The sequence below is a fragment of the Ambystoma mexicanum genome, chromosome 2p (genome assembly GCF_040938575.1).
Source record: "Ambystoma mexicanum isolate Mex_15411 chromosome 2p, UKY_AmexF1_1, whole genome shotgun sequence".
Taxonomy (NCBI): Eukaryota; Metazoa; Chordata; class Amphibia; order Caudata; family Ambystomatidae; genus Ambystoma; species Ambystoma mexicanum.
Genome location: NC_090923.1, coordinates 961,125,756 through 961,142,650, shown reverse-complemented (window position 1 = coordinate 961,142,650; position 16,895 = coordinate 961,125,756).

The window sequence follows — 16,895 nt, the reverse complement described above, 5'->3', positions numbered from 1 at the left end:
TTGTAGAGCTAATGTCTACTGTCTGTCTGCCTTGTTGTAAATTAAATAAAGGTGTTTAAAAAAAATGTAACTTAAGAACTCACCATTCTCAAAAATTATCTCATGCGGGATAGAAGGAAGCAATGTCAACCTTCCTTCTGAAAGATTTCACACTGTGTGAGGGACACGGAGCAGACGTGGTTTGGCTTGAACAGGAGGTCTCCCTGGAGCCGCCTGAGGGAATTTGCAACGGAGTTGCCCGGACCCATGTAACGCAGAGGGAACACAGTGTTCTAAGACTAAGCAACACTTTATTAGTTGCAGTAGTTCATGCAAAGATATCCAGTGCAAAACATCAAACACATCCGACACACATTATTTTTTTTTAGTTTAAAGTGCAATTTGGTTAATTAAAACCTTTTACACTACAGAAAATCATCAAAAGAAACAGATACATTTCAATCCTAAATACCATTATACTTTCATATTACAATCAATTTAAAAATACAACAAAACACGAAAAATATGGGAAAAACACATTGTGAAAAGACAGTTTAAAAATAATTCACTAACAGATAGCTCTTTTCCAAATATAAAAGGCCGCCCCAATAAAAACCTTTATCTCTCCGTCATAAATAACTGACCAAAATTGGTCTGATTCAATCATTTGAAGATCCCCAACTATATTTGCATACCCTTTATAATACCATTCCTTTAATTTAGTGCACATGGTAAGAATATGTCTTACAGTCTCCACCTCTATTTTACAGTGTCTACACAATCTTTCTGCTCGGGGGAGATTTGTGTCCATTCCCCGGTTATTTCATTACAAGGAAGGGTGTTCAGTCGTAATAGCAAAATAAATCTTCTTAGGGCCCTGTTTCCTGTTTTTAGTAAATATTCTCTCGGGGTGGCAGGTTTAAGACCTTGAAGAGTGTAGGCAACGTATCGTGGCTTAGTATAGAGGTATGATTGATTTTCACACAGATCCCAGATACATGCTTTTCCCTTAAGACTTTTCAAAATACAAACAGCATTGTCTTTCACCTAGGCTCCTTATAGCCTAAAGCTTCCAGGAAGGGTAGAACTGTATTTTGTAAAATTAAGATATGAGTAGTCTTGAACCTGCCTTCACTTTTATTTTTTCCTATTAGATTAAGCAGATTTCCTTCCTCCCCTTCCCCCAATATTATTCTGAGATAAAGTTTGCAGCATCCTATTTTCCATAGGGTCAAGAGGGAGATGAGCCCCAAATCACATCTTATTGCTTGTATTGGCACAGCATTAGGTAATCCTAGAACAGGTCTCCAAAGTTTCCCTTCTTGTTGATCTAATTTACTCAGATATTTGCTCTCCACTGTTTCCATGGCGTACATAATACCTGGTATAATGCAACTTTTATATACCTCAAGAAAGCCTTTGATGGAGTGGCCCCCCTTTACTAGACATGTATTTCCATATGACATTCCACTTCTTTAGTACTTTAATATCTACCGCTTCTTGGAAGAAATTTAAGCTGGGGTTACTCAAAATGGGCATCCCCAGGTATGGATAAGCATCGACCACTTCCAATTTAATAGAATTAATGTGCCATCCAGAGGAAAGTTTTTTCTTCTCTTGCTTTGTTGCTCCAAATACCATAATCTTGGTCTTATTTATATTTATATTTAGGTTATTTGCCTCAGAATAAGAATACAAGCCGGTCAACATTCTTTGCAATCCTACCAGAGTTTTATCCATAAGGATAGTATCATCTGCATACATTAGTCCACATATTGCTTTCCCCTCCCACAATGGGTGGGAAATTATTTATAACAGTAAAACTTTCCCACATATCTGAAACGGACAGATTATACAATATTGGTGATGTAACACATCCCTGCTTAAGGCCAGTATTAGTGCAAATCTCGGGTGATAAAATCCCTACTTTACCTAAACAGATGGACACCGTAGTTTCCCTAGACATTTCTTCCAAAAAATGTAGAATTTTAGGACAGATCTTTTTTCCCCTCAATTCTTCACACAAGCCCCTGTTGAAACAGTCAAAAGCTTTGGAGTAGTCTATGAAGCACACATATAATGTTTCCCCTTTATCCTTAGAGCCAGCTATAATATGTTTGAGCATAGTCAGATTATCCAGAGTGCTGTATCCTTCTCCTTTATCCAGTTATTCAAGCTGTCTACCAACAGGGAGCAAAAAGTCTTACAGCTGCTGTCAGCCATTGCTAACAATCTGTAGTTATCAGGCAATTTTCTGTCCCCTTTTTTAAAAATGGGAATAACTATAGCTTTCCTCCAGCTATCTGGTATAATACCTGTTTCCCATATACCAGTAAATAGATGGAGGAAAAGCTCAGCCCATTTTTTAGGATTTTGTTTGATAACAATATTAGCCAGCCCATCCGGGCCAGGGTCTTGCGAAGATTTCATTTTTGAAATAACTTTAAGGATATCCAAAATACCAAAGGGGAAATTATAAGAGCCATATGTATTTTTACAGGTAGAGATTGCAGATATGTGACTTATCTTGAAGAAGTGATTAGTAATATACTGCTTCCAAACCTCCTGTCCCACGTCATTATTTACCCTATTATCTTCGTCCATAAGGAATTGGCGATAAAGGTACCCGAATCTTTTTTAGTTGTGGGTTTTGCATAACTTATATATGAACCTCCAATTTGCATTATTGGTATTGTATTTATAATCCTTTAGCCAATTTTTGTTGTGTGTCTTAATGTTGCTAAATCTCTTACTTCTCTCTTCATCATCTAAGTCACATAACTCCTTAAGTTCCTGAAAATCGCACTTCATTTCTTTTTTCCTATCCTGTATCAATTGGTCAAATTTGTGAGTATGGTTTTTGACATTTTTGTTTTTCAATATAAGATTGCTATTTGTTCTCCGTATTAAGCCCAACAAATTTGTGATCATATTAAGACCGTTGAGGGCAATGTCCTGGCAATCAATGGTGAGGCGATCAAACAAACCATTGAATGAGGCTAGGTTTTGATCCGACCAAGTAATCCTATTTCCACCTGCTGATAATTGTATATTCATCACCTTTCCTACTTCCCAACTCTGTGTTTTTGGTCCGTCAATAAATTTACCCCTAATGGGTCTATGGTTACTCAAAGGGGTGACCACGTGTTCGAACGAAATAATAGAGTGACTTAAGTTTTTGTTCACAAACATATAGTCAAGCCTGTACCCAACCTTCCCATTTGTCCAGGATTCCCTACTACCTGACCCTGTATTAGGTTCCAAATAGTTTAGCCCCCAGCAAGACAACAAATTCATCCATCGGATTCCCTGTAAGGTTTGGGGGTTCTTCCCCCCAACCAGACAATAATCCTGTGTTTCCATTGGTACAATAATGAGCGTTTCGTCCCACAGTTCTATACACCTATCCATCTCCCTTTTAGCAATGTCACAGTAGGCATTAAAATCCCATATTATACAAATTTCGAGTCAAGGGATTCCACAATCCATCCTTCAATGGTCTGTTTAAGAATCTCCCCAATCTCCCAAATGTTATCCCTCCCGGATGGGAATAGATGTTAATGAGAAGGAATTTCCCTGATAGGCTTCCCCTATCAATAACTGCACACATAACGTAAGGAGAATTCCCATACTTCTCATATGGACTATAAGGAATGTGGTTTTTCACTCCAATGCATAAGCCTCTACTCGGTCGACCCTTTTCACCTTTGGTAGCTACTTTATTCCATATATTATATCCTTCTAGTAGCATTTCCCCGGTGACTCAAGTTTCTTGGAGGGCAAATATATCACTGTCCAACAACAGTTGGGTGCCATCCTTATGCAGAAGGGAATTAAAACCCCTACTATTCCAAGAGAGTAGGGTACATTCTTTAATACATGCCTCATCTCAATTTGAGGTAGGTAAGTTTCCCTCCAAAGATCTTGCTTCTATTAACTTACTTCCTGATTCAATGTTTGTGGGAGAAAACGCCCTTGAATCCATATTTTTGTCGTTCAGATCTTGGTAAATTGAGGAGTGGCATATCACGATTTCATAATTGTTACCCCATACACCATAGGAGTACTCCCGTATGTGGTCAACAAAAACCGCAGGTCTGAATTGAACAATTACCCAATTTTCCCAACTTCCAATTTCAGGCAAGATGATTGAATCAATGTCCCCTGTATTAATATTTTGTAGCTGTGGAATATGAGACAGTTTGTTCAATATATAAGCCCGATTTAAAAAGGGGCTCTCATCAGTGGTGGATTTTTCAATGATCTTAATACTTTTCTCCACTATAAATTGGGTTTCTTCTTTCTTTCCGAAAGCATTACTCATTCTAACTTTAGAATTACTATACACGGCCAGTCGTTCCATCTCCTTCATATATATCTCCCTCTCTTTTTCAGGGGGTCTTCTAAAAAGTATCACCATAAAAGGAGCCATCTATAAAAAGAGGGGCACTAAAAAGGTTAAAAACAATCATAAAAATTACCAATACTCATCAAAATTTAAGTCAACAAAGTACCTATTTCCTGAGTCACACTCGTGACAATATTAAATTTAACCTGTAGATAAATACATTAGTTTCATAGAACTGAAGTAATCAGATAGTTAATTTGAGGTGGAGCCAGTAATGTCCAAAGAAGCAATTACAAATATCCACCTGGTTTGGGAACGCCCAACAGCTTAAGGAGCGGCCTTAGTCCGACTCTCCCCCGCAACCAGGGTGGCCTTTATATGAAGAACAGGTGGTGTGCTTGCTTCTGGACCAAACTGCTTACATAGCTTTTCCCGACAGAGTTTCAGGACGCCACAACTCGCCCAACAGCCTATCAGCACTGCGCCCTTGTCTCCACTGCGGGCTTAACGCCACAAGGGTTCCGGCGTGTGTTTTTATGGCCGGCACTTCCGGGGTGGGCGTGGCCTGGCGGCAAGGTCCTCAATCAAGGTTTCCAGGCACAGCAGAAATTCACAAAAGCAGCGTTTTGGATGCGCGCTGCCTCAGCATCCAGTAATTAGCACCCCAAATGATCCGGAGTGCGTTTTTATGGCCGGCACTTCTGGGGTGGGCATGGCCTGGCGACAAGGTCCACAATCAAGGTTTCCAGGCACAGCAGAAATTCACAAAAGCAGCGTTTTGGATGCGCGCTGCCTCAGCATCCAGTAATTAGCACCCCAAATGATCTGGCGTGCGTTTTTATGGCCGACACTTCTGGGGTGGGCGTGGCCTGGTGGCAAGGTCCGCAATCAAGGTTTCCAGGCACAGCAGAAATTCACAAAAGCAGCGTTTAGGATGCACGCTGCCTCAGCATCCAGTAATTAGCATCCCAAATGATCTGGCGTGCGTTTTTATGGCCGGCACTTCCGGGGTGGGCGTGGCCTCGCAGCAAGGTCCGCAATCAAGGTTTCCAGGCACAGCAGAAATTCACAAAAGCAGCGTTTAGGATGCTTGCTGCCTCAGTATCCAGTAATTACACACATTTTTATAACTATTTTATATGTACAGGGAGTAACAATGCTCTTTTGATCACAAAAGAACATACAATAGACAGTATGCAGATATTTACACTAAGTGACAGGTTCATGGATATGGCCCTCATGGATGCCCAGAGGCTTCTCTTGACCTGGGGCAGTCAGCCTACCCAAGCAATGGCTGAGACAGACCTGCTCCAGAAGCAGTGTCTGGGTGGAGAGATGCCCCTGGTCCTGGATCGCAGGCTGTGTAGAGTTGTGTGTTTGCATCGGTACCCCTTTCCCTATCCCAGTGCCCACCAGCCTGTGTCCTGGCCAAGTTGCTCTTTCAAATCTTTTAGTTGGTTCCTGGGAGGCAGCACCATCTAGAGAAAAGCAACAAGGACTACAAATACCACAATGTGCCTGGATCTGACAGATTAGACCATGAACAGGAGTAAAGAAGTAGTTGCTCTGGTACAAAATAACTATCCTTTTCCCAGGAGGCAGCACCATCTACAGTAAATCAGAAAGGACTACAAGTACCACAATGCCCCTGGATCTGAAAGACAAGACTCGATCTGTAACAGGAGGAAAGAAGTGGTTGCTCTGGTACAAATTGACTATTCTCCCACATTCAGAAGCCAAATGGAGATCCAACACCTACCACACAACTGTCAGACTGACAGCAAGGGAGGAGTGGAACAACGGTGGCAAAGCTGAAACCAACAAGGGTTGGCACAGTACTAGGGAGACCAGGACACACTCCCCAAACACATTTTGAACAAGGACTAGAGAGTAAGAGGACAAACAATGCCAGAGACCGCATGTCAACTGGACAGAACTGGAGACTGAAAAAGGGGTAGGTCTAAAGGCCATTCTGAAGGCTAGCAGTAAAAATGGCAGCCTACAACAAGAGGAGACAGGAGTGCGGGGGGAATTGAGAATAGATCAGAAAGAGTTTTGCCTAGGGAAGCAGTTGACTCAAGTACCCAACATGAGTTTGAAGAACAGGAAGGCATGTACATAGAGTACGGCAGATTGCGGTCTTGGTGGCACTGATCTCTTGGAGTTGCTGTTTCAACACAGACCTTTTTGGAAGCTGCAGACTCTTGACTGGGGTTGCACAAGTGGGGCACTGACTTATGCAGGGGCGGCATGAAGTACGAGTACACACACACAGAATATATGCTTATAGTTTAGGATAATGGGGTGGCACCTGGGGTGGTCAATCAGATTTCAGGGTAGCATGTGCCACCCCAAGCCAGACACTCCTATAACCCGCCATAAAACCAGGGAGTTAGCGCAGACCCCTGTGCGAAGTACGGCAAAGTGCGGTCTTGGTGGCACTGATCTCTTGAAGTTGCTGTTTCATCATAAAAATGTTTGGAAGCTGCACACCATCATAAAACCAGGGAGTTAGCGCAGAGCGCTGCACAGAGTATGTCAGAGTACGGTTTTAGCGTTCCGGGTTGGCCGGGGAGAACACAACACAACTTGCTCCGAGGTCAAAAGGGCCCACGTGAGTACTTTATTTTTGAACTGTTAAAATCCGGTGGCAATCGACAAAGCTCCAAATGGATACCTTGCGGAGCAAACAGACAATGGGTCCACCTCAGCATTCTCAAAGTGTACAACAAAATGCAAATAAAGCACAGGAATCTCCACGTATGAGCAATTCCACGTGTAGATCAAAGTTGGACAAAACAATACTAGTGGGAAAATCCATTCAAGGAAAAATAACATTCTACCTACAACATTTTTGAGATGAGTCTATACTGAAGGGTCTAAGAGGCACAGCTCTCTTTTGTATTTTGACCCCCGAGAAGCAAAACTGCAAGCTTTGGAAAAGGTACAGGACTATAAAGGTGAAATTAAAGTTATGGACAGCATGATAATGGAGGAAGATATCAGACAAATTAATCACATTTCTGAATCCTTGACTAGATGTGTTACGGGTGCCAGTGGAACTGCTCTCCTACTGACCCATCTGTTTATTTCTAAAACCCTTAATAGGACAAGAATTTATTAACCGTCAAGGTTCTCTTACGCACCTATCTCTCTGCCGTTGGATTTTCCTCACCTTATTGATCCTGTGGGGTTAAAGAATTCTCTGGGTCAGCTTTCGTTAATACTTTTACATTTCATCCTAAATTAAATTATACGAGAATATTCATGAAGAATTCAATTACCAGAAGGCTATTTTAAATACGATTAATTCCAAAATGTCCTTCATCAAGGGTTTTATTTGTGCCAAATCTGCTTCTTTAACTCTCATCAAATCTTATTTAGAGGACTCCACTCCTTTGCCTAAAAACATATCAGTAATGTTTCCAATTGAGTCAGTGGTGCAAAAGAAGCCACTGGTGGCTCATGATTCGAAATCGACTACATAGGCATCTATATTACAACTGAAAGTTCTATTGTGTTGGAGAAGGGTTTAGAGGTACTTGCAATAATACCTAAACAAAATCCAAAAAAGAAATAAAAAATCTGAAGAATTGACCATCGCTGAATAACAGGGGCTCTAGAAAGTTTCTTTGCAAACTAAGACACTCCCTTTTTGATGGGAAACAGGAGAACTACTCGTACAACTCATCTCAAGGTTCCAAAAGGAAAAAACTGCAGAATTCTACCGATGTTGTAAAAGGCCCCATTAACAAGAACTCACTGCGTGGTAGACCATCAGACAGCACCTGGCATGCTGTAGAGACAACTAAGACTAAACTAAAGCCTCAATTAGACACTATTTCACTCCCATTCCGGGTACAAATGACAAGGATTTAAATCTAAACATGCTTTGCACACATTCATCGTTCAAAACAACTGTGAAGTAAACCAAGGATTATTGCCATCTAACGAGGATACAGCGTTGACTGTACTAGCTAAGGGTTTGTCTCACTCTATTACTCCATCTAAAAGTACGTTTAAATTGGCTTCAAATAAGGAGGTTCTGGGTGTCCCTTCTTGCCAGACTATTCATGTTGAGAATTTGAGAAATCCAATCACTCAACAGCCTGATTTCCTCATGTTAAAGTAAAAATGTCTTTTTATGTCAACCTACTTTGGGGGATGACTTGAACACAAAAAAATGTATTTACACTAGGATCCTTTTTCCTCGTGTTGGAGGCAAAAACAGGTTCCTTAGACAAAAGTGAAATAGGTGTGAATTTTGGGAAAATTAAAGAGTTATGTCTAGGTGGTAGAACATGAAAAAACACGTCTTTGAGCATCTGTTTGGAACGCCCATTTCAATCTGATCAGCAAATTGTTCTTAATTGACAAACTAGTCTTCAATTACTACAAGATATCCTGCGGTTGCTTATGAACTCCTCAAATGAAATCAAGCAGATTGCATTAACAGTACAATACTAAGTTGATTTGGTCACTATTGTCATGCCTGCGCCATGGGCGCATACATTGGCGATCAATATGGACTAATTGTTATTCATTTTTCTGCGGAGAACTCTTGGATCAACCATTGTTCACTTTTTGGACCTTGTTTCCCATTAGGAGACTTTGGTGCGTTTCTATTTTTCCCAACAAACTACACTTACCACAATGCACTTGGCTATAACTATCTATTCCTGGCCATTCCTATTCGTCATCATCGGAACTACAATCCCCAGAAGCCCTAGGGACCAGCTCTGCTTCCACCAGCTCAGGAACAGAGAGGGAGGAGGCAGATTGTATGCAGGTGTGCTGATCCAGGTGCGACCAATTAGCTTGCCTCTGTGCTGGGCTGGGCGGTATAAAAGCTGCTGCCTACAGGAGCTCAGCCTCTTGCATTAGAGTCCTTCCAGCACCTTTTTGCTTCGAGCTACGGATCTTTCTATGCGGTTCCTCCTTACTCCTGCTTTGGATACAGTGCCCTGCCGGGCTCTCTGCTTTGCAGCCGATCACGCTCTGCTGCTTTCCAGCCTCTGGCCTTGCCCTTCTGGGCTCCTGCCTTGCAGCCGATCACGCTCAGCTGCTACTTTCCGCCCTTGTCTTCCAGGCTCCTGCCTTGCAACCGATCACGCTGCGCTGCTACCTTCCGCCCTTGTCTTCCAAGCTCCTGCCTTGCAGCGGATCACGCTCCGCTGCCTTCAATCTACAGCCTTCGTCCGCTGGGCTTCCAGCCTAGCTGCCTCTACAGTCCCCTGCACCCTTCTACAGTCATCGGCCCTGCTCCTCTGGGCTTACTCCTTGCTGCCCGGTCCTTTTGGCTCCTTGCCGCGCTACCTGCTTCTCTCCAATGCCAACAGCCCTTATACTCGGGGCTTCCTACCTTGCAGCCGATCACGCTCCTCTGCTTGCTACCTACAGCCTTTGTCCGCTGGGTTCTCAGCCTAGCTGCCCTCTACAGTGCTCTGCAGCCTTCTACAGTCAGTGGCCCTGCTCCCCCGGGCTCGCTCCTTGCTGCCCGGCCCTTCTGGTCTCCTTGCCGTGCAGCCTGCTTCACTCTGCTGCCCTAAGCCCTTTCCCTCTGGGCTTCCTTCCTTACAGCCCTGCTCCTTTGGGCTTGCTCATTGCTTTCTTGCTCTTCTGAGCTCTCAACCTTGTACCCTACCATCCTCTGCTATCCACAACAGTTTACCTACATTATTTACTTTCAGTAATTGTAGTCCCCCTGTTTCCTGACTGCTTCTCCCTTGCTTTCTTACTTGTTTTCAACTTTCTGTTCTTTATCCCTATCCAATCATGTTATACGGCTTTCCCTTCATTTCCTTCTGCTAGTTTGCTTATCAACTTCCTTTTTTCCTGGATTTGTCTGTTAGTGTCTTCTCTTCTTCTGTTTGTAGACCCCTTTGTACTGAGCTTGTCTGTTTGGTTTCCGTCAGGCAACCTCTGCCCCTTCCCTTGTCTCGTTTCTGCGTTACAGACACGCATAGCTGTTGTTCCAAGCCATGAGCAAACAGCGTGGGCCTCTGTTATAGCAAACTGTGCAGAAGGCTAGAGTTTTTCCTAAGGTCTGTGGAATACTCTTTTCCTATATATGCATACACCCCAAGTGGGAATCCATTCTGTTGTACCTTATTTCCTTGCTACACTTGACTACTCTTCGCTCTCTTTACTTTCAGCTGTGTGTGTACTTATCTGTCCACCTTTCTTCGGCACAACCACCCAAACCCTTCCTGGGTGTCCTGTGCCACTCTTAACAGAGTGCCATCCTTGACAACTCTTCAACTGTTTCCAAGGCTGACCACTAACCTGCTTTTGGAAAAAGCCCACTCCTTTTTAACCTTGGGATATGACTTGTATGCTACATTAGATCCCAAACAAAGACTAAGGAAAGGTTCTATCCCGCGTAGCTGAAAGCCAAAATTGTTTGGCCAAAATGGGGACTTACAGTCTAATTGGCTACAAGTCCACTTTCTACCAAAAGAAAGGTTTTGAATATATGCACCAAGCCATATAAAGTTGTTGACATGGTCAGCGATTGTGTCGACTCTGCACGGGAAGAACTAAGAGGTTAAAACAATGACATGAGTCGAAGGCCTCACCTATCTGTCTTGCCGCTCTTGGAATACAAGAGGACATACACATTTGTTTAATCTGCAGGCCATTATATTGGATTTTAAAGATGTTGATTCAATTCTGCTACAGGAGACCTGGGTATAGAACAAAACCTATATTTGATGGATATTTTTAAATTATTTGTATGGTGCTTATACAACTAGACAGTGTTTCAAAGCGCCAATATATGTATTCTTTCAACCGGCAGCTAAGAGGAATCTGGGTCGCCCATTTGGAGGCCTTTTTGACTGCCCTTTGCTCCCCCTTAAATTTTAAAAGTGTTCTTTTGGAAACAAATTGTATTCTGGCAATTAAATTAATTTGGTATTGTTGAGAGTAACTCAAGTTTCTCCTGTTGAGTGCTCAATATTTACTGGAATCCCCTTAAACTGCAAATTAATGTTTTTCGATCATTATCTTATTTGCTGGATCGTCGGTGTGAAACATAGGTGGGAGAAATCTTGATGGGGGAAGATTTTAATTCATATTGTATTTCATTAAGCTTGCCTAGTGATGCTCTGAATGTTAAACATTCTAAATGGAGCGGTAAAAGGTTATTAGATTGTATGTGCTTGTGGGGCTAATATATGCTCAATAGAGATTTAGGAGAAAATAATCAAGCACACACTACATGGTTGAGGGGTAACTCGCCCTCGATCATTGATTGTATATTTTTATCTAAAACCTTTTATGATGGCTGTATGCATTTCAAGGTTTCTTCCCTTGTCAGACCTTCCAAGATATTGCGGCATGAAATGGCAAATTTTGTGGCATGAAATGCAGATTTTGCAGCACAAACCTTTATTTATTGCGGCATTCTTGCCGGACATTTTGTATTATCTGGAGGGTGTAAGATTGCCACATTGTAGGAAAGAGGCAGAATGCAAGGCTAAAACATAGTCAGGGTGTCATTATTATGTATCTTTTGTATTAATTTAACAGGAAGAATCCGGATGTCTCTGGCTTGGCAGAACAGTTTTTGTTGATCATTATCAGTTGTAATGCTGAAACATTTCCCCTTCTATGTTCTCCAATCCCCCAAACACCCACACACCTCTCTCACTAACACACATCACACATCTCACCAACTCCCCATTACAACTTGCATTCCTGAACCTCTCACTCCGTCATACAAATATTAACGTGCTATGCCACACTGTCAAGTCACAATTTGCACTCCCCGCCCCTGCAAAACTCCAAATCATACTCCCAACTCACACCTTACACTCTACAATTCCTCCCGCAATATACAGTCCTTCATTCTTTTGTGCTGCTTCTGCATCTTGCATCCTTTCTCCCATTCTATCGCACTCGCACTCTTCACTCCCCAATCTACAGCTCACTGCTTCTTTCCGGTCAACCGCTTCCTCTCTGCTTTCTGGCTCACTGCTTCCCCTGACCACATGCTCCCTTTCTGTACCTCCGCTCGCTCTCAGATTTCTGGCCCACCGCATCACTGCTTCCTCTGCTGTCTTGTGCACCGCTTCCTCCTCTGACCCACTGCTCTCCCTCTGCTTTCTTGCCTATCACATCACATCTCACCCATCACTCTTCCTCTCTCTCCTTTACCTTTCATAGTGTGACCATTTTTTTTAAAATGTAGATTTTGACCATGATCCTCAAAAAATGGGACATTTAAGCAGTGGACGAAGTGGGCGGGAGTGGGCGGGAGCGGTGTTCCTATACTTCTTTTAATTAAGTTTTACCGTTCGTTTTAAAATAAAAGTGTAGGAAGCAGTTGAAACTTGCCCTTTCAGTGCACTGCACTCGACGTTCCCTTAAACAGCAGGCACATGTGTTTTGGGTTTTGTATTGTGAATGGGAGGGGGCGCGGCGATGGGGTCTGTGGGGAGCGGTGCAGGCCAGCAGGGAACATAGTTCCACTACTTCTTTTGGTACACTTCGACCACTGCATTTAAGCCAAAATATGCTATTTTTAGATAACCCATTTTTGGAAATGAGCAGCTCACCTTATTCTCAAAGGTGACCTGCGCATTTCCACGGGGTTGAGCTGTAGTGCAAATTGTGCTCTGGCCAGCTGCCTTGAATAGGGTTCTGGGTTGTTTGACCAAAGTGTAATTATTTGCGGCGGAATTGACCATAGTCAATTTTGCCGCAAATAGATTTGCACTTCAGCCAAACAACCCAAAATGTACCTTTCACCACCAACCCACCCCCTCCTCTACTTAACTGCTTGGTCGCTGCCGCTTCCCCTCCAACCCTTCGATGTCAGATCAGTCCCTCTACCGCAGGACAGATCCGACGCTGCAGGGTCCCTTTTTAGTTTGTTTTTGTTTTCAGACCCCCACCGCCAATTTTGAGGAAGGGCGGACACCCCTGAAACGCCCGAGGCCAAAATACTGAACATCGGGAACAGGTGACACCCCCACAACCCCTGCTCCACATGTTCGGTATTTATAAAAATCGATCGAATGGTGCTGGCGAAATAGGTCAAATCGACCATTCGATCGATTTTTTGGCGGTCAAAATGGGTAATACCTTGAATAAAAGCGCTCTCCCGACCATGTTCTGCAAGCTCCCAGCATGTCCACTGTAAAATGCGACCCAAAAAATGCATTTCTATCAGGTTTGAGGAACAGAAATGCAAGCGGCATAGCAGTGGTCATTATGAGGTTGCCAAACCTGAAACAATGGTACCGGTAAGCTTGCCGCTACTGCTCTTTCCGGACCAGCGAACTACGAGTTCTGCGAGCGGGTGCCTTTCAGCCTGCCAGGTCTGACCTGGTGAGCGGAACGGCACCCGCTTGCAGACCTTGACAGATGAACTGGCACTGTTGCACACAGTGCCGGTGCATCTGTCCTCCCCATTACCATTGAGTCCAATGGGACTCGATGAGAATGGGGATTTTCTTTTTTCCAGAGCCTGGCCGCAGGGACCGCTAGAAAAAAGATACACCGGCGGCAGCCGTGCCATTTTTACCAGCACGGCTACCGCCGGACTTGTAATGAGGCCCCCTGTCATGCAGTAGCACGCCACCTCGCGTGCGCGTAGGATTGCCTACAATTTCTGCACATTTAAACGTGCATCTTGCGTGGAAATTTAGGATGCGCTTTTAAATTGGCAGAAACACCCCCTGATTTAGGTGAAAAAGGCCATCTGAATGGGCGCTCATTTAAAATCCACAAGGGACACCTGAATGGGCACATTTTATTAAAATGTGCCCATTCAAGTGTCCCTTGTGGATTGGGCTGCTCTTTTTTGTGGGCACAAGTGATAAGATGTGTTTGCGCATTTCATTTCTTGCATTGATAGGTTTTTGAGAATCTGGCACCCTGAGGAATTTTTTTTATTGTAGTTTTTGCCGTATTTTTTGCAAAAACAGCAGTTTTTTTCACGGCATTTTGCGCAAACGGTCGTTTTTCGTGGCATTTTGCGGGATCGCAAAATCGCTATAAGCTGGAGGGTCTGGGCAGCCGATATGTCCAGTAGTATGAGGGCAGATTGGGTGTCTTCAGCATTCATCTTTAGGTTGTCCCATATGCAGAGCAGTGCTGATTCAGTTCCTCTCATCGGCCTGAAACCAACCTGTAGTCAGTTGGATTCCACATGGTTGAGCAGTTGTTTGTACAAGTAGTCCTCCAAGATTGTCACCGGATAGAGTAGGTTTGATATAGAGCTGTAGTCCCGGGGGGTCATCAGTTTTTCCTGACTCATATTTCGCTAATTGTTTTGAATTGGGTGAATGTTGCACTGGTTATTGGGGATCTGGTTTCTGGGAGGGTTTTAGTGGTCCTACTGGATGCTTCTATGGCTTGCTGGATTTTGCGTAGTTTTGGTCCGCGATACTGTCACATACCATTTGCGGGGGTACGGTGTTGTTACTGCAAGAGGTTGGGTTTTATATATCCTTGCTAATTCTGTACTTTTACATTTGGGGGTTTGTTGCCGATTGGATTCATGCAGTGTAATGTGCTTTCTTGGCTTTGAAGACTGCCGATCTGTATAGATACATTTGTATTTGGTAGTTATTTTTGTCCAGTTGCTTGTAGTTTTTCTTCATGTCCTTTCTAGTTTACAGGTTATTTTCTTGAGCTCTCACAGTTCCTCTGTGAAACATCTGGCCACTACATTTTTTCAGTGTGGGTTTGAATGTTTTTAAGGGTGCCAGTGATCTAATCCATCTGTGATCCAGGTGTGAAAGTTCTTTTCAACAGTGTCTGGTGTTGTTTCGTGTAGTTGGGTTAGAGTTTCTAGATCAAGCCTTTTCCAGTTTCTTTTGTTTGTCACTGGTTGCTTTATGTTTGTGGGTATTCTACGGGTTGGGGTTCCAACAGTGAATCGGATCATGTGATGGTCCATCCAAATGATTGGTACCAGTGGGGTTGTAGGGGAGAGACCATCCCTGCATAATTTTGCATTGAGGGTGTGTCCAGCTCTGTGAATGGGTCCGTTCACCATTTGTTTGAGACGGAGAATGTCCAGGATTGCGCTGACGAAGTTAGTTTTGGTTTAGTTTTCTCTTTCAAACCAAACATAGAAATCTCCCAGAATGACAATGTTGTCATGATTTACGGATTGGTTGGCTATGGCATCAATTAATTTTCGGGCGAAGTTAGGGTTGTTGGTGGGCAGTCTCTGGATAAAAAGGAAGAGTAGGTTGGATTGTTCACCGAGTTTGAGGTTGACTAAGAGTGATTTGCAATTTTCTATGTCTGTTGAAGGTAAATATGTGGAACAGATTTGGTTTTTGTGTGCCACAGTAGTTCCTCCTCCTCATATGCCTTCTCTGTTAGATTGGATTAGTTGATAGTTGCCGGGCCTGGCTTCATGAGCGATGACTTGTCTGGTAGCCATGTTTCTGTGAGGAAGTGGGTATCAATGCCACCTTCGCTAATAAGGTCATACATTTCCGTTTGATGTTTTGCCATACATCGTACTTTGAGCAAACTCCAGTGTAGCTTGTGTGCTTTGGATGACTCACTGTTGGATTATTTTCCTGGCGGTCCAGTGGGGCTGGGGTGTGTGGGTTGTTTGACTACCAGTTTGGTGGAGTTGGTTGTTTCTTGGCGTTTGTCTATATCCTCTGTGCCTTGGTTGAGGAGTTTAAGGGGCTGTCACACTTAAAATAAAAAAATCATGACTGAGAGAGAAAGGACCCTGTCATAACTTGCACCTCCCCCTGCGCCTGTTTCCAAAGGTGCAGGGGGAGGACCCTCATTTCAGGGCGTTTAATTGCCCTGAAACTCCCTTTTATTAGTGCAAATGCACAAAGGGGGGAAAAGGGCATCTGAATGAGTGCACCTAGGCTTCGGTCATTTAGATGACCCTTGTGAATTGTGTTTTTCTTTTCTTTGGCTCAAGTGAGGAGATTCGCTAGCACATCTCACTATTGCCCAAAAGGTTTTGCGAATCTGACCTGTTGCATTTTTCTAATGACCCACCCTTGGCCTTGAGCCACCTATATGCTAAAACTATTTTAATAGAGTACAGCTAGGGAAAAATGGCATATGAGGAGGGACACAAAGTTGTAGGTGTTGTTTGGTTATTTGCCCACCCATTGACTGCCTATGGCCACGCTAATCTCTATGGCCATTTCCACCCAGTTCCTGCCCCTCCCCACCTGAAACGCCTCCTCATGGGAACTCTTTCAGCTCGCTGTAATCAAGCATTACCATCAAACTTTGCACTCAAAGTGCCTTTCAATGTTTTTTCAAAGCAGTCTTGTGAGACTTAAAAAGCGCAACTGGTGTAAGAAAAATGTCTTGACCAAGTTTGCCTTCAGTCACTTGATTTATAAGCACTATGCATGTCCTTCATTGGGACTATGAAAAACAAGCATTGGCAAAGCCAACAGTTTTGGCTTCTGTATAAGTATTAGGCATTAGTCAAGCCCTACTATCAAATTCCCAGGTATTAACACAATTTTGCACCTGCTGCCATCAATGGCCAGTTAATGCCACCACAGCAGTGCCTGGCAAGTGTCTTTTCGAAGCCTACACAAATGCCCAAACTGTT